Raw genomic sequence first — 22,649 nt, forward strand, 5'->3', positions numbered from 1 at the left:
CTTTGATTTCTAGGCAGTTCCACCTTTCGCTTTTTGGAGGGGGCTCACTCCAATAGATTTTGTTTTATCACGTTGTTGTAGGGGTTAGCTTCAAGCTCTTTGGATTAGGCCCAACTCCCTACCTGGCGAGTACCTATGCCCTGCCATCCAATCTGCCGTGTCTGGGCTGCAAGTGCTGTGTTCCCCTTACTCCCTTCACTTGGCCATCTTACATCCTGCCGTAAGGCATCCCCAGGTGTGTGGCTTTTGTTCGCACACCCCCTTACTAGGTGTCTTCCGCTCAATTATTTGGTAAAACTTTGTTTACTTTCCACCACGCTGCCAGAGAGGCTCACTTCTCCTGGCAGCTCCCCCTGCTGCAAAACTTTTTTTATTTTGTTTTTTTTATTATTATTATTTATTTATTTTTTTAACCCATTGCTGCTGCCAAGTTGGACCAGAAGATGCCCATCCCTTCTGCTGACAAATGTACACCATCTGCCGCATAGAGCTCTGGTCCCCTGAGATGGATCAAGCCATGGCGGATGCTCTCCAGTCCGTTAACTTTGCAGTATTTGGTGACCGCGATGTTCAGTTTCCTCCTTGAGTTATCTATTGCTTTGCCCGATATTGCCCCCCTCCATGTGATTCTGGGGATTATTTCTGAGCAAATGATGGTAGTGTTTCCGCAAAGCCTAGTAAGGCTCCCTAGTGCCTGCCTGATCTCGCTCAGGAGCACCTTTCTCCCCAATGTGGTCAGATAGTTCCCCCCCAAGTGTATGATTATTGTACATGGGTGTCTTTGTGCGGTCTCCCATAGCTTGTGCAAGGTCTGTTGGAGCTGGGACCATTTCATGCCCAGAACACCCCACCATCTGTTTGTATTTTTCGCTCCTTCTCTCCTGTTGAAACTCGTGTTTTGCTTCCACCATGCTTGTAGTCTGGATATGAATGAATGCCCAATTACCCATATGAGCTTTTGAGGTGCACCTGTCAATGCAACGACATGATACCATCACAACAGATGCGGGCGCACATAACTTTTGTAAGCTTTTGACCGCCATCTCCCAACCACTTTGATTGCCTAAACTGGCAGCCGTGGTGGCGGCCCGATGCGAAACAAATGTGAACTAAACTCTGATGGTGGCAGGCCTTCCCTCTCCAGTGTTTTCCGCATGATGGCGGTAAACTGGAATCTGCTCAGGTAATCCCCATTAGAATGTCTGAACAAAGGGCCTGGTCCCCCAGGGCGTATCTCTAAGTAATCCCTTATGCTGCAAACCAGGCAATACTTGGCTTGATCTATGCATTTTAGTTCAATTCGGGTGCCCCTGCCGATTTGGTCAGTTTTTGACTGTCTCAGTATTAAGCACACCCCGTGTGCTTCTAGCTGGCAGTCATCTATTTACAGGCAGCTGTTGCCTCCTGATTTTTTCGCTGATGCCACCAACTCGCCCACTCTGAATGCCCCGAAGAATGCTGTAGCGAACGCTGCCCTGAAAACTAACATCTCATACCGGTTTTCCACTATAGTTTGTAGTGAGTCTATTAGCAGGGTCAGTTTGCTAAAATCAATGGGGTGTCTGGTGTCTTTTTTGTTCAAGGTGTTTCCAGCCGTTCATTGCAGTTGTGATGTAATGCGAGGCAGTGGGGTCGGTGCCCGTTTGTAGCTTTGAGTAGTGGGCCACTGCTGCTAACTGTGCTTGGGCCCAGGACTTCGTTTTCTCCTGATTAAAGGCACACATGATGAATTGTTCTGCTGCTGATCTGGTTGCTATAGGGTCTGTTAGCGACTCTAAACCCCCGATTTCCATGAGGAACTTGGCATATTTGTTTTATCTTTTGTGTGTCTCAGGCCTGAATGCGCTTCGCACTAATATAGACAAGTCTGTTACGCCAAATCCCACAGTTCTGCTGGAAAAGGTGTCATCCTGTTGCTTGCTTCTGGGGCGAGCTTTCTGAATCTGTCCATCTGGGAACAAGAAAGGGCATCCGCCCGTGAGTTCTTTATGCCTTGGACATGTCTGGCCCTGACATCCAGGTTGCCTTTGAGCTGGATGTGCACCAGATGTCTTAAAAGCCTCAGCGTGTTGGGGCATGACGCAGACCCCGTTTATTGCCATGACTACGCCTGGATTATCGGACCACAAAGTTATTTTCATGTTGTGCAACTGTGTTTTCCAGATTGTCAAGGTAACCACAATAGGGAATAGTTCCAGACATGTGATGTTTCTGTTGGTCCCTAACTCGTACCATCTGGGTGGCCTGCGCACCATTCCCTGCCTAGGATGGCCCCGAAACCACAACCTCCTGCGGCGTCTGTGAAAAGTGAAATCTCTCTAGCTGATATCCAGCCATCTCTCCAGATGAGCCGGCCATTGAATTCCTCTAAAAAGGAGTCCCACATGGCGAGGTCGCCTTTAACCCCTCTTCCAAGTCTCACGTGGTGATGCTTTTCATGCAGGCCTGATGTCAGCCTGCTTAGCCGTCTTGCGAAAACCCTGCCTGCTGGGATCACCCGGGTTGCGAAATTGAGTTTGCCAACTATGCTCTGCAATTCCCCTAGGGTTGCTTTCGGTTTGCCTAGCATGGACTTGATCCCTGCCCTTAGATCCACCACTTTTGTGTCTGGTAATCTGGAGGTTCCGGCGACTGAGTCTAGTTCTATGCCTAGGAACACTAACGATGTGGTTGGGCCTACCGTCTTGTCTCCTGCTAAGGGGACACCCATCTCCTCTGCTAGGGAGTGGAAAGCCTTCAGTAGGCTGGCACATGTCCCATCGTCAGCCACTCCTACAATAAGAAATCGTCCAAGTAATGCATTTTTCCCCCTGTTGGGTGTTTCTTGTGCAATGACCATTCCAGAAATGTACTGAATTGTTCAAAATATGCGCATGCGATGGAGCAACCCATTGGCATGGCCTTGTCAATGTACACCAGCCCTTTGTCCTGGAAACCTAAAAGATGATAACTGTCCGGATGTACTGGCAATAATCTAAATGCGGACTCAATATCCGCTTTTGCTAATAGTGCCCTCTTGCCTGCTGCTTTGATCATGTCAATTGCATCATCCACTGTGGCATACCCAACTGAACACGCTTCCTCTGGAATGTTGTCGTTTACTGATGTGCCTTGAGGGAATGAGAGGTGCTGTGTCAATCTGAATTGGCCAGCTTCTTTCTTGGGTACCACCCCTAATGGTGAGATGATTAGGTCTACAGGGAGGGGGTCAGTGAGGGGGCCCTCTATGCACCCCCAGCCTTAATTCCTTTTCAATTTTTTGGAGGATTACCTGTGGATGTTCTCTGACAGATTGGTTCCTGGGGGTCCCTCCCGCTATCTGCCCTTTTACCGGGATGAATAAACCTTCTTCAAAACCTTTCACTAGTGTAAGCGCATCTTTTTTGTTGTAATATTTGTTTGCTAGTTTTCTCAGGAGCCGTGTATTGATTGGGGACTTAGCCAGTTTCAATTTCATTTGGTTGGTTTTAAGATTGGTAGGTGAATTGGCGCTACTGTCTCTTTTTCTTGTCTTTTCTGTCTGACTTGTGCCTGTGTTTTTTACATGCTGCCGCTGGATGTTCTCCACCGCAAGATGAGCAGCTGTTTCTAAACTTGCAGTTCTGCCCCCAGGTGCACTCGTCTGTCTCAAATTTCCAGCATATGGCCTGCGGTCCCTTGTCGTTCTGCCCTTTGGCGCTGTGCCAGGTTTTATGTCTATATGATGCCTTGTATTTGTAATGCCTCCCCTTGTGTTGGGTATTCCGAAAGGAATGCTCCCCTTTGCCAGCCCAGGAGCTCGCCTCTTTTGCAACCATCATATTGTGGATGTAGCAGGATACATCCTCTTGATCCCACTCCACCTCTGGGTGGGCCTGCATTTTTAGCCTGAAACTCTTGTCATATGCTAGCCAGGCATCCCCCGGGAATTGGTGGTGTGCCTCATGTATTTTTGATTCGTACAACCAGAGATCAGCGGCGCAGCGTGGGAATTTTTCAACGATAACACAGGCCATTATTCTAAAAGCATCTAACCAGTTCTCAAAATTCCTCTCCTTCCTAGCTCTCTTCCTCTCCCTCCTGTCATCTTCCTTTTTGTCACATACGGTAAGATCTAAACCTTACAGTTGGATTTCCAACAGGGTGAAAATGTCTATAAATTCCTTCCTCCATATTCTTTTACTGCTAGCGGGATGGCCGTTGTCAAGCCTGCGGCTCTTGTTGTCATCCCATGAATGGTCTTGTGTATGTTTCGGGCGGGTTTCCCGTGTTTGCAGGTGTATCTGTTACCTTCGTTGTCGCGCTCCATGCTGTTAAGGGTTCCCCTTGGGAAAGGAGCTCTTTGGTAATTGCTTGGGAGCCTGACTGTCTGCCTATGGGCGCAATCCCCTCTGTGTCTGCCGCCCCATTACCCCGCAACAGCAGTGGTGCCAATGATTTAAAGCATTCTTTAATTATCGCGTTTATATGCTGCTCACCCTCTGCCGGTGCTATGCTGGACTCTGGTGACGCCGATGTATCCTCGTCAGTAGCCCGGGCCGCACCCCTTGCTCTTTTGGCTGTCTTCTTGGCCGGTTTCCCTCCGTCCTCTAGTGCTTATTTGCCTTCTGTGGTTGGGGGGGTGGGGAAGGTATCTTCTGCTGCACCTGTTTCGTCTGCGACAATCGGGTGTGCTGGGGCTGGAGAATCCTGTGCTTGATTTACTTCACCTTTGTCTTCCATTTTTGAATGCAGCCAATCCTTGCCGCGCTTCAGAGCCTCCACCCTCATGTGCGCTATCATCCTTTCTAAGTCGTCCTGTGGCTCAATCACTTGGTCTTCTTCCATGCTGAGTGGACTTGAAGTTACAGGTGCTTGCCTTTTTTCCTTGGTGCTTGTTCAATTTATTACAGTGTTTATACGCTATGACAGAGAGTTCTCTAAAGACCGTGGCCCCTGGCGCTCTGCTGTGTCTCTGCCCGGGTCACACCTTCCAGAACAGTTGTCCTCTTTTCTTGCTTTGGTCTTCTTTTTTGTTTTTCTGCTTTGGTCTTCCAAAAAAACGCGCTCTGAGAATGTGGCAGCGCAACCCTGGGAAGGCAACGGGTCGCCGCCACAAGGTGTGTTCAGAGCGGTTCAGCTGAACAATGGGTCACGTCGCCCAGCTGGGCGGGCCCAGATTCCAGCACAGGCCGCAGAGTGAGACAAAACGGCACGTGGGCTCAAAGCGCGGGGGTTCAGCTGGGGCGGGTGCCCTGGGGTAGCTGTTTTATGCGGCCGGAGCGATCCTTCGTTGCCGGCTCCAGTGAAGCCGCCGCTGGTCGTAGTCAGGTGGGCACTTTCCTCCCGCTGGATGGTTGTGCCGGTGCTGAAGGTCCCAGCAGGGTCACGTCGCGTAAATGTGCGGTCCCCAGTCGGAAGACTGGAGTGTTCGGCAACTGGGCGTGTTGTTGCCTCATGTCTCTGTGGGGTCGCGTCGCCCTGAAGAGGCAGTCCCCCGCAGGATAGGCTGTTGAAAAGCTGAAACGCGTCCTCCTTGATGTCGGCACCACTACGCCGTGACCCGGAAGGTCGAGCCGAAGTCGTGGGTCACTGCGGGGTCGCGTCGCTCAGTCGAGCGCTCCCCCGCAGAAGAGTTGTCGAAGCTGTTGTATCTTTTTAGATGCAAGCTGCACCACGCCTTCAAGCCGCCACACGCCGGGAAATCGGGCCAGAGCTGGGGATTCTATGGGTCCAGACGGGCTGAGCAGCAGTCACCCGCAGTGGAACGATCTTGACCTAAGGTACGCAATTCTTCGTTCTTCAAAATGTGCTTTCTTCCGACGTTGTCCCGATCCTGATCTAAACCCCAATGGGACAAACGCGTTCTTAAATGCTCCCCCGTCACCCCCTTATTTGAATTCTTGGTCCTTCCATTGGGGGGTTTGAACGACAACAAACCCTGCCCATTGGTCAATCTATATTCATATGTTCCACCCTTCTGAAAGCAAAGGGGGTGACGGGGTGTCGCCACCTAGCCGGTGCGCACCCTCCTCAAACCGGTTTGACCGGTCCCTTCCGGGCCAAGGTGGCAGTTGCGGCACCGGCCCTCTATGCCCCCTTTGGGGGCGGCCTTTGCACGTCTCTGCCAAACTCAATTTGTTGGCACCCCTCCCTCTGCCTTATTACTGCATCTGCATAATAATAGCAATTAGCCATGGCACTTGAAGTTGCCTTAGTTGCGAAGAGAGTCCTGCATGAATGGAAAGGATGATTTCCTGCAAAGCTGCAACCAAAAAAATAATGGCCTCGCATCACAATAGGCTCTGCTCACCTGGTATGAAGGGAAAGGGAGAAGAGCAGAGAATGGACAGAGAGGGTATTTAGTTTTACAAGCCTCATTGTATTTTTCAAACAAGTATGTGCAACCAAAAGTTACACATAGTTATAGGTAAGCATTCGCTGTGGCTGAGCATACGCGAGAGGTGTCTTTCACATTTGTGTAGTTTACATGAAACAAAGGTATAATAAATGACTGGGGCAATAACAGAGCGAGAGAGAGGAGGCAGAAAGAATAGTTTGAAAAAGAGAACAACATAAGAGGGGCAGAATCCACAAAGAGAGAGTGTGGAAAGGAAGAAATTGATTTAACAGAACACTAGAGCAGTAGTGTCACACGAAATGATGCCTGAGCAGAATGAGTGACGCCAGAGTCTCCCATCTCTTATAGATATTCATTTGCCCTGGGCTGAATGGGGGTCCCGTGGTGGGCTGGTGCTCCCCCCCCCCCCGAAGTGTTGGGGGCCAGCCAGCTCTGCAGGATTCTGTGTTATGCCCCTGCACAAGAGGTAAAACAATGTAAGAGGCTCAGGGAGAACTGTGGTGAAAAGCAGCACATGTAAAGAAGAGGCCAATGTTAGAGGAAGAACCAGCAAAAGGAGGATAGAGGTGAGAGAGAAATAAAACGTGAAGAAAAGAGCATGGAGGGGAGAGGCGAACAAAAAGAGGACAGAGCTAGTGAAAAAAGTTGAGGCTGCTGGGAAAGATGAAAGGCAGTGCTTAGATAGGAGAGGTAAACCATAAGGAGAACTTAAGTAGCTGAGTGATTTCTTGGTAAATATGCGCCTGAATGCCTTGGAAGAAGGCCTGTGGGCGAGGAGACCTGAATGCACGAGAGGGATTGAATGGAAGGGAGTCAGATGCCTCAGCTGCAATACTGACAAACTGGATCCTTCCACCTTTCTACAGTTACGTACATTGTCCCACGCTGCTTGAGGCTCCCTGTACTGGCCTGGCTACCTGCCCTGCAGTGAGCCTCTGGTGGAGGCCTGCTCCGAGACTGCTAACATCTGGATGCCAAAGGTGAGACTGTGCGATAGGGCCAACGAGGGAGTGCCACGCCAGTCTGGACGCAATTACTGCTGCTTGAAACACAACTGGCCCCACATCCTGGTGAGAATCTGCTGCCTTGGAGGAACCTGTATTTAAAAGGGAGGCTGACATGGATTTATCTTTAATGGAAGATGATTATATCCTCTTCTGGCAACCTGTTAGAAAGCACATTACCATGCACATTTTTGCATTTCCCTCAGCTGAAATTACTGATATAGCAAATGTATTTGCTGCTATTCCTAATTCTACCACACCTTCGACTGTGTTGGTAGCCTTTTCCGATGTCTTATAAAGATAGTATACCTTCAAGTAATCCTCTGGCACGAACATTGCTAAATGTCATCACCTACTGGGTAAGTGGGCAGGCTCTGGTCAGCTGCAGCTTCCTGCCACCAAGTGCAGTGGTTAAGCAGGCCTTGAGCCTATCTAGCACATAAAAACGAAGGACCCCCATGTATGCATGAAGCATCGTCTCTCCTGGCCTACTACTGGGTACAGTCAATGTCCATTCAGTTCTCCCACTGGATCCTGGCTAACCCTACAAACAAAGGCATTATGAATTCCTTAGTTCACGCAGACTCTGCTAAACCAAAAGTCGTCCATTACTGCCCTGGTGGACACTTATTCTGTGCTTGCAGGGTACTGGGTTAATTAGGAGGAATGTGAGGTAAATGCCCCTATTGAATGTGACGGCGACAGCCTGTACAGAGGGAGCCTATATGTTGTGCATCCCCCAAGAGGATGAAATACCTGGGTATTCTGTTAAACAAGGGGCTGTGACACATGATGGAGGACAATATATTGCCCCTCACAGCTAAGTCCAAATGGGATTTTGAAAAATGGGCACAGATTCAGTTATCGCTATGGGTAGAGGCCATTAAAATGGTTACAGCTCATCGCTACTATTATGTTATAGGCATCTTACCCCTCTCCATACTGCCTACCCTGTTACATAGAATAGAGTAGGGGATTAAGTCTTTTGTGTGGGGTTGTGACAGGCCTAGACTTAGGATGTTGAAACTCTAAGTGTGTTTCGAAGCCAGAGGATTACAAATAACCCACATAGGCACCTATTACCTGCTACACAACTCCTGTCCTAGTTGGTTTGTTGGTTACCCAACATTAAGGACCCCGCCGAGGGAACTACAGAACAAGGCTTATTCATTAGGTGAAACATTTCAATACCTTATACGCATTTAAGCACACACACCTGACATGGAAACGTTCATACTCTCTACTAAACACGGACATCTCGATTCACGCTTTGACACCCCTCCTACCTCCCCCCTTTGGGGCAATATGGTTCTGTTCATGGGCAGCAGAACAGTGATGTGGCGAGACTGGGAAGAAAAAGGAATACACACTATTTATCAACTATTTTCCAGGGGCACTACTGCACCTTTCCCAGAACTGAGCTCCGAATATTGAGGGGCAACAGCAGTAATAGAACTATACTCGGATGGTGCACGAACTGACAGTGAAACCTAGGGAACTTTTGCCTATAAGCAGCACAGTTCAAATTGGCCTTGCTTGGAAAGCAAGGGTATAAGAGAGTGGCTGTGGCATGGGGCTGACTGGGGGACAGTCCATAGAAGGACCAAACCCGTTTGTTTGGGTAGCTTGGAGCATGACAGAAGAAACTTGTGGATGATGGAAATGGTCTTGCATTCAATTATGTCTTTAATCAAGAGCCAGTGGATTTACCTTAGGACAGGAGCAATGTGGTTATTACCTCTTAGGCTAAATATGAGTTGAGAGAGGTGTCTAAAACCTTCCCAGTTTGGCAAGTGACTTCTCAGCTATTAGGGACATGTGACTTAACATTTTTAAAACTGTAAGGGCCAGATGTAGCAAAGGGTTTTTACCATTCTGTGTCAATGGGAAAATGTGTTCGTACATATGGCCCTAAATCTCTGTGATTATAGCTTTTGGAAAGGAAAAAAAAGTCAAGCACCTCCTCACCCAACCTACCTATTCCATGTAGCTAGAATTAATTTCTTTATAGTGGAAATCTGCGGTGATTCAGCTATAAGTCTCTCTTGTTGTGTTGCTTTAGTTTGCTACTTGTCTGTTTAGTGATTACTTCCCAATGTAGCTTTTGGCAGTTTTTTCTCTGGATGCAAATTGCTGTCCCTTTTCAGCCACCTCTTATGTATATCTTTAGATTACTTCAGCTGTTTGCATGTCTTACAAATGGAGTTTGTTAGTAATTGCTGTGTTTATGCGATCAATGTGCATGTGAGGTCCGGCCTTTGGTGCTCCTGCCAATGTATTACCCACCCCAACCCACCTGTGTATCCATGCCATCTTGTCCTCTTATCTTCTGCAATCTGTTCTTTCTGTTTGCTGCAGCACTTGCAAATCACTTACCAAAACCAGCATGTATCCCTTTGTGTTGATTCCCCAGTGAATGCTGATAACCACATGCCTTATCGTCCAACTTCACTGGCGCGATAGAAGGTTTGGTGAGTGACCCATTGTAGAGCTCTGGGACAGCCTGTCTTGTAATTTTAATTGTGCACTAATCTAGGAACAATTAGTACATCTGAGTAAAAATATCAGTTATAGAGAGACCTAGGCCTAGCTTTTCCATCCAATTGGATTAATTTATTGTATTTCCACATAACAGAGCTTTAAAATATTTGTACTTATTTAGTAGGTTTATTATTTGTGGCCATTTTAAAGATATCCATGCTAGATAAGTAGATTCTTGCAAAGCTGTTGCAACAATGACAGAAAATTAATAGAAAATTAATAGGCAATTGATGTCACTTTCTGTGATGTCACTTCCAGGGATTATTGCATCTGATGTGCATTAGAGGAGCTTCGCATGTTCCTAATCTGCACAGGTCCCCCACATATCCTTGGACCGGCCCTAGGAGGACCAAAGCATGAACCAGTGGCACTATAAGGGTGCCACAACCCTACCATGACCAGGTGCCGTTGCATCTCCAACGCGAGTAATCCATTGCCCTGCATCTCTCCCAAAAGCACCTAGAGTACCTAAAAAAAGAATTAATGCATCCTTGTGTAATGTAACTGGTGCTCATATAAAGTGCTCTAACACCTTGGGTTGAGGATATAAAACTGCACACAAAAAACGCTTCTGCTACTTCTTTCAACAGGAAGCCAGGGAGTGCAACCACTGCGTTCCACGCCTGACTCAGCCTTTCTTAATGAAAGCAGCGAGCTTTAGTTAAAACAGTGCATGACAAAACGTGTGTTGCAAGAACCTAGGTAGTCAAGTAAAATGCCTACCTAAAGGAAGAACTCTGTCCCAAAGTAAGCCAGAGTCACTGAAACAGCATGTTTTATGTGCTGCTCTTTTAACACAATTTTGTAAAATGTGGATTTTTTTGCATTATTCTAAGATTCAGCTTGATGACAGGGAATGAATCTAAAATTATCTGGGAAGGATCTTTTCCTGGAGAACTTTCCTTTAAAAACAAAAAAAAAAAAACACGGTTCTCAGAGGCTAGGTGAAACATTTTCCTCTGAAATCCAGATCCTTCATGCACCTTTATTATCCGCACCTAGGATAAATGGAAACATACCAGTAATACACATTCTAATCCACTGGATCAACGGGTAGATAAAGACTTACATTAAAACAACATAATTTTGTCCACTCAACGGGTGGGATAATCCTTTCCTCCTTGTCCTAATAGAACTGAAAGTTCTTGATGCAGTGGCTAGAACATTTTATATTCTATGTCAGGACTGGCGGCTTTGGATTATTCTAGTTTAAAGCTGATCCACCACTGCAGATGCCACATCAACAATAGGTTTTTGAGAAAATACCTTAAATGTAGAATCTGAGGACCAGTCTGCAGCTGCCATAATGTCCTCCAAACGAGAACCAGTACAAAAAGCTTTTGAAGCCATAGCACCCCTAACCCAGTGCGCTCCTAACCTAGAAATATCTATGCCAAACTTCACCCAACAACCATCTGACCCATCTGGGCAAGGTAGCTGTTGACAGCGGACCAAATAGGCCCTGCAAGGAAATGAGAAATTGCCACTGGGCATCTCAACGAACATCACAAGTACAATCCTCATAAGCTTTCAAACATTTAACCACACAACTTTTGATTATGAGGAAATGCAGGATAGGAAATACATTTAGAAGCTGTCTTTATTCTTCTAGAAACCTTAAAAGACACTCTAGAAGGACTAAATACTCTTACCTGCTAAATTGAGTGCCTGAACTTCTGAAACTCAACGACAAGATATCAAACAAAGAAGAAGAGTACGTTCTGCTGACAACTAAAGATCTTCATTGCAAGGCTAGGCTCTCAAAAAAAGTAGAACCACATCTACGAACCATAGTATATAATATTCCGTCTGCGGAGGCTTAACCATCCTGATGCCAAGCAGCAATTTGCGCATCAAAGGATGCTCCCCTACAGGTTTACTGTCCAAATGGGGATGCCCTACAGATATCACGGGTTCCAAAATTGATTGTCCTGTAAGCCACATTTTAGGCTGCTGTATCAGAAAGGAAATTAACAATCCTATTAATGTCTGTTTCAATGGGGTTATTATGTTGTGCACTATACCAACAAACCCATCTTTTTCAAGAGGATTCATATCGCTTGTGAGTGGAAGGGGCCCAGGATTGAGACAAGAGAAACATTGCGTTGTCCGAACTCCTGCCACTTGCCAACATGTCCTGAAAGTCTCCATGCCATGAGAGACAACTGATCTGTTAATATGAAGGGATGAGATAGGCCCACTGGGTCCAGCAGCAGAGATAAATGAGATGATATGTGAATCTGACGAGCACACAACAGTGAGATCGCCACTGGAAACCATGGTTGAGCCTTCCAAAGAGGCGTCACCAAAATAATCTCAGCTGCCTGTCTCCTCACCTGAGAGAGTACCTCTGAATCATGGAGAACAGGGGAAAAGCATACAAGAGTCCCATCTGGAGGAAGGCATCAGACCCTGCTGCCAAGGAATCCGGTCTCCAACTGAAGAACCAGGGCAACTGAACATGCAGGTGTGATGCAAACTGGTCTATGGAACACGGAACTCACAACTAACTCAGGTTTGCAAAACCTCAGTGGATCTAGTTTCCAATCGCTGCCATCCCTCAGGAAACAAGAGTCCCGGTCCACCACCGTATTGATGCGTCTCAGAATGTAGTCCGCCATCACTGAGATCTGATGTTGGAGGGAAAAAAACTGCCAGAACTCCTTGGCTATCTCCACCAATATCTGTCATCTGGAACCCACTAGGCGATTTATATAACAAACCGCCGAAATGTTGTCCATTAGAAGCAGGATACAAAAACTTACCTTGAGAGAGGAGAGGGACTGAATGCCCCTGCCAGAAGTTCCAGGCAACTGATATGGAGTGTAGTCTCCTGGAAGAACCACCATCCGCCTGTCTCCACAGACCCGCAACAAGCTCCCCAGCCCCAAAGACTGGCATCCGACTCTATCACTACTTCGAAAATGGATGTAAATACTGCCATTCCACGCATCCATGTGATCTAACCACCAGGTTATTTCCACTCTGGCCTCGTTAGATAATAGAATCTGCTCCGAATATGATAGACCCTTGCACAGATGCAGGATCTTTTATCACTGAAGGGCCAGATAATGAAGAGGGCCTGGAAAAATCGCCTGGATAGAAGAGGTCAAAAGACCTGCTAACCAAGCCAGGGTCTTCAACGATTTAGTCAGAGACACAAGGACTCTCCTCAACTCTTTCTTGATAGAGTTCGGTTTCAAAAGGGGCAGCAACAGTTGGGCTTTGATAGAGTCTACCTGGAAATCTAAACATTCTATTTTCTGAGATGGGATCAAGATTGACATGTCTGAGTTGATGAGGAAACCCAGATCCTCAAGAAGTTGAATCGTCCAAGACAAATGCATCAGCACTGTCTCCTCTGATTGAGCCATGATCAGAATATCGTCCAGATAGATTATAAGGTGAATGCCTCCTTCTCGAATTAACTGCACCATTTGTGTCAAGAGCTTGGTGAAGCACCAAGGGGCTGACGATAGACTGAAGGGAAGGACGGTAAACTCATACCATTGGTTTCTCTACAAAAACTGAAGACACCTTTGGTGCAGATCATACATCAGAACGGTTAGACATGCTTCCTTGAGATCTAGCCACACAAAATAATCTTTTTCCTGTAAAAGATAGCTTAGACAATGGATACCCTCCATCTTGAAGTGCTGATAGACAATCCAAGAATTGAACCCTTGTAGATTGAGCACTAGGCGAGAGCCTCCGCCTTTCTCTTTCACTAAGAAGATTGAACTGACAAACCCGGAAGGATGGGGATTTATTTTGTTTATCGTGTGCTTGCAAAGCAACACAGAATCCTCTACGTCTATGAAATTGCTCTCCTTGGGAAAAAAGAATAGACCAAGGAGATTTGCTGTGTTGAGGAGAGGTGTAAAATTCCAGCCTGAACCCCCAAACAGTTCATACGATCCATGGATCCTGAGAAATTCTCTCCCAAGCGGGAACATGTCACCTTAGGCTCCCCCTCAACCCCCAACTCCCAGACTTACTTCTGAAAACATATTGAGTCACACCTGCTGTAGTGCCATTCGATGTGTTGAAACCACCCTGGCTATTGCCTCGGAAACCTCGGCTACGACCTCTTCGAGATCTGGAGGGGTAGAATTCAGATGTGGCATAGGTGCCACTCAACCTCGCAGGGAAGAGGCCTCGTAATATCTGCGGCCTGGCGCTCGGCCCCTGAAGTGTCTGGCCGTGACAAAAAGGCCCCCTTCTAAACATCTTTTTCATTGATATCTGGGCTTTGTCCAGCACATAAAGGTGGTCACATACCTTTCCAAATCCTTACCAAATTTATCCCCGAACAACATCCCATTTGCCAGGGTCCTGGCCTCATTAGGTGCCAGCTCAGCCAACTTCGGGTCTATACACATGAGGAAGGATCGTCTATGCTCTGTAGACATTGCACAGTTGGCACTGCCCAAAAGGCAAACAGCCCGCTGAGCCCAGTCCAAAATCGTATCTGAGTCTAATGAGTTAGATTCCTTCACATGCATTGTGAGTTCTATGACTTTAGTGATTGGACTGGACATGTCAACCAGCTTGTCTTAGCAACCCTTCCATGCCCGGTCCAGACCCTTCTTGGGATCCTTTGTTAATTTTTTTTTAACAAATGTTGCCCAATTCAGGTCTAATTCAGGTGTTTCCGCCACCTTGCCCAATAACGAGGTACTTGGACATTCCGAACGCAGAGTACTGCATCCATGCCAAGCAAATCCCTCCCTTAGTCTGCCTCCCACATAATGTGCTTTTTCACCACAAGGAACCCACTCTGTGGATCGCGGGTGGATAATTGTTTCAGGATCAAAAGATAAGGTATGTTGCATCTGATTGTCATCCTCCAAGTTTAGGTTTTACCTTTGCGTATATCTGAAGGCTTTGGGTCATCTTGCCCTTGTTCAGAATCGGAAGAGTGGAAGGAGGTAGAATGGGATGCATCAACTTTACTGTAGAGGGTCCTTGAGCTGAGTCAAAGGCTCCCAGAGATGTGAAGGAACCATATTCATGGTCTTTTTAATACAGACGCAGCCATCAGCGCAAGAATCCCTGCCGGAGGGGCAGGACCAAGAGAAGCTCTCTGGGTAAAGCCCAAATCAGATGTCAGGTCACCCCTAGATGTATTCGAAATATAGGTCCGTCCCCATGGTTCATGATGACCAAATCTCACCAGGGGTTTTGTGAAAGAGTTTAAAGCCTTAATTAGAGCCTGATTCACCGAGTACTGAACATGATTACCCAGAGCCTCAACTAATCTCTCCTCCATATGATGTTCTTCTGTCAAATCAGGGAATTTCTCATAATATTCTTCCTCTTTGGCGTAGTACAACATAGTTAAGAGCAAGAGGAATGGAGGATTTTGAGGGGGGGGAGAAGGGAGAACCCCAGCAGGCTCATTAATAATTATTATAAGCACTAAGTGCCCAAATAATGAATAGCAGCACTAGATAAATAGGGGAGGGAACACCTGCTTTGAATCACCCCAAGGGCAGAGCCCTACAACTTTTATGCGCTCCGTTGGGCGTTTTAGGGATAAAACTGCCTGAATACTTACACACTATGCACTCTGGATGAAGCACTCGTAAAATCTAGAGCAAACCTCCACAAGAGCAGAGCTCCAATTCTTACATCAAGGCCCAGGTAGCTCAGCATAAAGTGCGCAATCCGACAGCTTAAACAGCCTCAGTCTAATCGCATGCAAACGCTGATCAGAAAAAAACACACATGGGACAGGCCGGGTTCGAATCATGCTACACACTGCCAGTGACAAACAATACACAATAAAATCAACACTACATGGATAAGTAAGATAAAAGCACTTACCTCAGGCTGCAATCAGCAGAGGAAGGACTTTGTTGCAAGTGACATACATATGGAAAATGTCACTTACCCAGTGTACATCTGTTCGTGGCATGAGTCGCTGCAGATTCACATGCTGTGCACAGTCCGCCGTCTGGTGTTGGGCTCGGAGTGTTACAAGTTGTTTTTATTCGAAGAAGTCTTTTCGAGTCACGAGACCGAGGGACTTCTCCCCTTTTGGTTCCATTGCGCATGGGCGTCGACTCCATCTTAGATTGTTTTCCCCGCAGAGGGTGAGGTAGGAGTTGTGTATGTTAGTCATAGTGCCCATGCAATGGAATGAATACGTATGTACATAATAAAGGTTAAAGTAATATATTTACAAATGTACAATTGTTTAAGATCTACTTCTAAACGGCTACAGGCTCTCGGGGAGGCGGGTGGGCGCATGTGAATCTGCAGCGACTCATGCCACGAACAGATGTACACTGGGTAAGTCACATTTTCCGTTCGATGGCATGTGTAGCTGCAGATACACATGCTGTGCATAGACTATTAAGCAGTTATCTCCCCAAAAGCGGTGGTTCAGCCTGTAGGAGTTGAAGTAGTTTGAAATAATGTTCTTAGTACAGCCTGACCTACTGTGGCTTGTTGTGCAGTTAACACATCTACACAGTAGTGCTTGGTAAATGTATGAGGCGTAGACCATGTTGCTGCCTTACATATTTCGTTCATTGGAATATTTCCTAGAAAGGCCATGGTAGCCCCTTTCTTTCTGGTTGAGTGTGCCTTTGGTGTAATAGGCAGCTCTCTCTTTGCTTTAAGATAGCAGGTGTGAATACACTTAACTATCCACCTGGCAATGCCTTGTTTTGAAATTGGATTTCCTGTATGAGGTTTTTGAAAGGCAATAAATAGTTGTTTTGTCTTCCTAGTTTGTTTTGTTCTGTCAATGTAGTACATTAGTGCTCTCTTGATGTCTAATGTATGTAGTGCTCTTTCAGCTACCGAATCTGGCTGTGGGAAGAACACTGGTAATTCTACTGTTTGATTTAAGTGGAACGGTGAGATAACCTTTGGTAAGAATTTTGGATTTGTTCTTAGAACTACCTTATTCTTCTGTATTTGAATAAATGGTTCTTGTATGGTAAATGCCTGAATCTCACTCACTCTTCTTAGAGATGTGATGGCAATGAGAAATGCAACTTTCCACGTTAAGTATTGCATTTCACAAGAATGCATGGGTTCGAAAGGTGGACCCATGAGCCTTGTTAAGACAATGTTGAGGTTCCATGAAGGAACAGGTGGTGTCCTTGGTGGTATAATTCTCTTTAGGCCTTCCATAAACGCTTTAATGACAGGTATTCTAAATAGGGAAGTTGAATGAGTAATCTGCAGGTAAGCAGATATTGCGGTGAGATGTATCTTTATGGAAGAGAAAGCTAGATTTGATTTTTGCAAATGTAGTAAATATCCTACTACATCTTTTGGAGATGCGTGCAATGGTTGAATTTGATTATTATGGCAGTAACAAACAAATATTTTCCATTTATTTGCATAGCAGTGTCTAGTGGAAGGTTTTCTAGCTTGTTTTATGACCTCCATACACTCTTGTGTGAGGTCTAAGTGTCCAAATTCTAGGATTTCAGGAGCCAAATTGCTAGATTCAGCGATGCTGGGTTTGGATGCCTGATCTGTTGTTTGTGTTGTGTTAACAGATCTGGTCTGTTGGGTAGCTTGACATGAGGTACTACTGACAGGTCTAGTAGTGTTGTATACCAAGGTTGTCTTGCCCATGTTGGTGCTATTAGTATGAGTTTGAGTTTGTTTTGACTCAATCTGTTTACTAGATATGGAAGGAGAGGGAGAGGGGGAAAAGCGTACGCAAATATCCCTGACCAATTCATCCATAGAGCATTGCCTTGGGATTGATGGTGTGGGAACCTGGATGCAAAGTTTTGGCATTTTGCGTTTTCTTTTGTTGCAAATAGATCTATTTGAGGTGTTCCCCAAATTTGAAAGTAAGTGTTCAGTATTTGGGGGTGAATTTCCCATTCGTGGACTTGTTGGTGATCCCGAGAGAGATTGTCTGCTAGCTGGTTCTGGATCCCTGGAATAAATTGTGCTATTAGGCGAATGTGGTTGTGAATTGCCCAATGCCATATTTTTTGTGTTAGGAGACACAACTGTGTCGAGTGTGTCCCCCCCCCTGTTTGTTTAAATAATACATTGTTGTCATGTTGTCTGTTTTGACAAGAATGTATTTGTGGGTTATCAAGGGTTGAAATGCTTTCAACGCTAGAAATACTGCTAACAGTTCTAAGTGATTTATGTGAAACTTCCTTTGATGTATGTCCCATTGTCCTTGGATGCTGTGTTGATTGAGGTGTGCTCCCCACCCTGTCATGGAAGCATCCGTTGTTATGACGTATTGTGGCACTGGGTCTTGGAAAGGCCGCCCTTTGTTTAAATTTGTACTGTTCCACCATAGAAGCGAGATGTATGTTTGGCGGTCTATCAACACCAGATCTAGAAGTTGACCCTGTGCATGTGACCATTGTGATGCTAGGCATTGTTGTAAGGGCCGCATGTGCAATCTTGCGTTTGGGACAATGGCTATGCATGAAGACATCATGCCTAGGAGTTTTAATACCATTTTTGCTTGTATCTTTTGTGTTGGATACATGGCCTGTATCACCTTGTGAAATGTTTGAACCCTTTGTGGACTTGGAGTGGCTATCCCTTCTGTTGTGTTGATTGACGTTCCTAAGTATTGCTGTGTTTGACACAGCAAAAGGTGTGACTTTGCATAGTTGATGGAGAAACCCAGCTTGTGAAGGGTCTGTATGACATACTTTGTGTGACGTGAACACCTTGTTAGCGTGTTGGTCTTGATTAACCAGTCGTCTAAGTAAGGGAACACGTGTATCTGCTGCCTTCTGATATGTGCAGCTACTACTGCCAGGCATTTTGTAAAGACTCTTGGCGCAGTTGTTATTCAGAATGGCAACACTTTGAATTGGTAATGTATTCCTTTGAATACGAACCTTAGGTATTTCCTGTGGGAAGGATGTATCGGTATGTGGAAATACGCATCCTTTAGGTCTAATGTTGTCATGTAGTCTTGCTGTTTGAGCAGTGGTATAACGTCTTGTAATGTGACCATGTGAAAGTGGTCTGATTTGATGTAGGTATTTAGTGTTCTGAGATCTAGTATTGGTCTCAGAGTTTTGTCCTTCTTTGGTATTAGAAAATACAGTGAGTAAACTCCTGTGTTTTTCTGTAGGCTTGGTACTAATTCTATTGCGTCCTTTTGTAGTAATGCTTGAACTTATAGTCCTAGAAGATCTATATGCTGTTTTGACATATTGTGTGTTTTCGGTGGGACGTTTGGAGGGAATTTGTGAAATTCTATGCAATAGCCATGTTGGATAATTGCTAAGACCCAAGTGTCTGTTGTTATTTCTTCCCAAGATTCGTAGAATTGGCTTAGTCTTCCCCCCACTGGTGTTGTGTGATGGGGTTGTGTGACTTGTGAGTCACTGTTTATTTTGAGGGGTTTTGGGACCTTGAAATTTTCCCCGACTTCTTGGGAATTGGCCTCCTCTATATTGTCCCCGAAAACCTCCCCTTTGATATTGACCCTGGTAGGTAGGTGGTCTTGTCTGTGAAGTGTTGGTTTCTGTGGGTTGACCCCGAAACCCTCCCCTAAAAGGTGTTTTCCGAAATGTGCCTCTGCTCTGCGGGGAGTAGAGTGCGCCCATGGCTTTGGCTGTATCGGTGTCCTTTTTTAGTTTTTCAATGGCAGTGTCTACCTCCGGCCCAAACAATTGCTGTTCATTAAACGGCATATTGAGCACAGCCTGTTGGATTTCGGGTTTGAACCCAGAAGAGCGCAGCCAAGCGTGCCTCCGTATTGTGACTGCAGTGTTTATTGTCCTTGCAGGTGTATCGGCTGCATCCATGGAAGACCGTATCTGATTGTTCGAGATACTTTGTGCCTCTTCCACCACTTGTTGCGCTCTTTTTTGGAACTCCTTGGGAAGGTGTTCGATGAGATGTTGCATTTCATCCCAATGAGCCCTGTCGTATCTTGCCAAGAGTGCTTGCGAGTTGGCGATACGCCACTGATTTGCTGCTTGTGCTGCAACTCTTTCCCGCTGCATCAAATTTGCGTCTCTCCTTGTCTGGAGGTGGTGCGTCGCCTGATGTCTGAGAGTTGGCTCTTTTACGAGCTGCCCCCACAACTACTGAGTCCGGTGTTAGTTGTGTTGTAATAAATATTGGGTCTGTGGGAGGTGCCTTATATTTTTTCTCCACCCTTGGAGTTATGGCTCTGCCTTTAACTGGCTCCTGAAATATTAGTTTTGAGTGCCTTAGCATTCCTGGGAGCATGGGAAGGCTTTGATACTGGCTATGGGTGGAGGACAGGGTGTTAAAGAGAAAGTCATCCTCAATAGGTTCCGAATGTAGTGAGACATTGTGGAATTCGGCTGCCCTTGCGACCACCTGTGCATATGATGTACTGTCCTCAGGTGGTGACGGTTTAGTTGGATATGAGTCTGGACTATTGTCAGACACTGGGGCGTCGTAGAGGTCCCATGCATCGGGATCATCCTGGCTCATTGTGGTATGAGCTGGTGAGTGCGTTAGTGGTGGAGTTTGCGCTGGTGATGCATGTGTTGATTGTGGTGGAGAAGGTGGTGGTGTTACTTTCTTTACCACCTTTGCTTGTGGTTGCTTGTCCCCTTGTTGGAAAACAAGTTTCCTTTTCATCTTGATTGGGGGAAGAGTGGTTATCTTACCTGTGTCTTCCTGGGATGTGAAGCCTCCTTTGAGTGTAGTCAGTTTCTACAGTTTGAAGCTCTTCACCAAATCTATGCAATTGGGTGTTTAGTCCTTGTTCCTCTGTATAGGAACTAATTTTCGGTTCCGAGGCTTTTTTCGGTACCGAAACCTTTTCGGTAGGCTTTTTAGGCCCCGAAGAAGATTTCTTTGATTTCGGCGTGGTATCTCGGTGCCGAACATCTTCGGTGCCGCTGTCTCTGCGCCGAATTGTCTCGGAGCCGGTGTCTCGGCTCCGAGGTTGCTGTGTGGCGGTATCACGACCGGAGTCGGATGACTTCGACACCAGCATGCCCTTTTTCGGTGCCTTGGCTCGGTCACCTAGTTTTTGGGTTAAGCCATGGCCTGTTGGCAGTGGCGTCCCCTGGGCTTTCGTGGACTTTTCGTGAGTCCTAATTTTCGACGTCTTACTCACAGTTGTTATGTCTTCGGCGTCGGATTCCCCCGAATCCGACTCGTGGATGGAGAACGCTTCCTCTTCGTCCTCGAACCGATGGTGTCCTGTCGGCGTGGACGCCATTTGCAATCTCCTGGCTCTTCGGTCTCTGAGCGTCTTCCTCGACCGAAACGCGACAGGCTTCACACGTATCCTCCTTGTGCTCCGGGGACAGGCACAAGTTACAGACCAGATGCTGATCCGTATACGGATATTTGTGATGGCATTTAGGACAGAAGCGGAACGGGGTCCGTTCCATCAGTCTTGAAGTTGCACGCGGTTGGGCCGACCAGGCCCCGACGGGGGATCGAAATTACCCCGAAGGGCCACCGGAGCTCTTCAAGATTCGGTGTCGATTTGTTCTAACTAACCCGATACCGAACGAAACAATACTGACGATTTTTTCTGAGATTCTAACTAACTTTCCGACCCGAAACACGGAGCGAAAAGGAACACGTCCGAACCCGATGGCGGAAAAAAAACAATCTAAGATGGAGTCGACGCCCATGCGCAATGGAACCGAAAGGGGAGAAGTCCCTCGGTCTCGTGACTCGAAAAGACTTCTTCGAAGAAAAACAACTTGTAACACTCCGAGCCCAACACCAGACGGCGGACTGTGCACAGCATGTGTATCTGCAGCTACACATGCCATCGAACATATATATATCTATATATACAGGGAGTGCAGAATTATTAGGCAAGTTGTATTTTTGAGGATTAATTTTATTATTGAACAACAACCATGTTCTCAATGAACCCAAAAAACTCATTAATATAAAAGCTGAATATTTTTGGAAGTAGTTTTTAGTTTGTTTTTAGTTTTAGCTATGTTAGGGGGATATCTGTGTGTGCAGGTGACTATTACTGTGCATAATTATTAGGCAACTTAACAAAAAAAAATATATACCCATTTCAATTATTTATTATTACCAGTGAAACCAATATAACATCTCAACATTCACAAATATACATTTCTGACATTCAAAAACAAAACAAAAACAAATCAGTGACCAATATAGCCACCTTTCTTTGCAAGGACACTCAAAAGCCTGCCATCCATGGATTCTGTCAGTGTTTTGATCTGTTCACCATCAACATTGCGTGCAGCAGCAACCACAGCCTCCCAGACACTGTTCAGAGAGGTGTACTGTTTTCCCTCCTTGTAAATCTCACATTTGATGATGGACCACAGGTTCTCAATGGGGTTCAGATCAGGTGAACAAGGAGGCCATGTCATTAGATTTCCTTCTTTTATACCCTTTCTTGCCAGCCACGCTGTGGAGTACTTGGACGCGTGTGATGGAGCATTGTCCTGCATGAAAATCATGTTTTTCTTGAAGGATGCAGACTTCTTCCTGTACCACTGCTTGAAGAAGGTGTCTTCCAGGAACTGGCAGTAGGACTGGGAGTTGAGCTTGACTCCATCCTCAACCCGAAAAGGCCCCACAAGCTCATCTTTGATGATACCAGCCCAAACCAGTACTCCACCTCCACCTTGCTGGCGTCTGAGTCGGACTGGAGCTCTCTGCCCTTTACCAATCCAGCCACGGGCCCATCCATCTGGCCCATCAAGACTCACTCTCATTTCATCAGTCCATAAAACCTTAGAAAAATCAGTCTTGAGATATTTCTTGGCCCAGTCTTGACGTTTCAGCTTGTGTGTCTTGTTCAGTGGTGGTCGTCTTTCAGCCTTTCTTAC

The sequence above is a fragment of the Pleurodeles waltl genome, chromosome 1_1 (genome assembly GCF_031143425.1).
Source record: "Pleurodeles waltl isolate 20211129_DDA chromosome 1_1, aPleWal1.hap1.20221129, whole genome shotgun sequence".
Lineage (NCBI taxonomy): Eukaryota > Metazoa > Chordata > Amphibia > Caudata > Salamandridae > Pleurodeles > Pleurodeles waltl.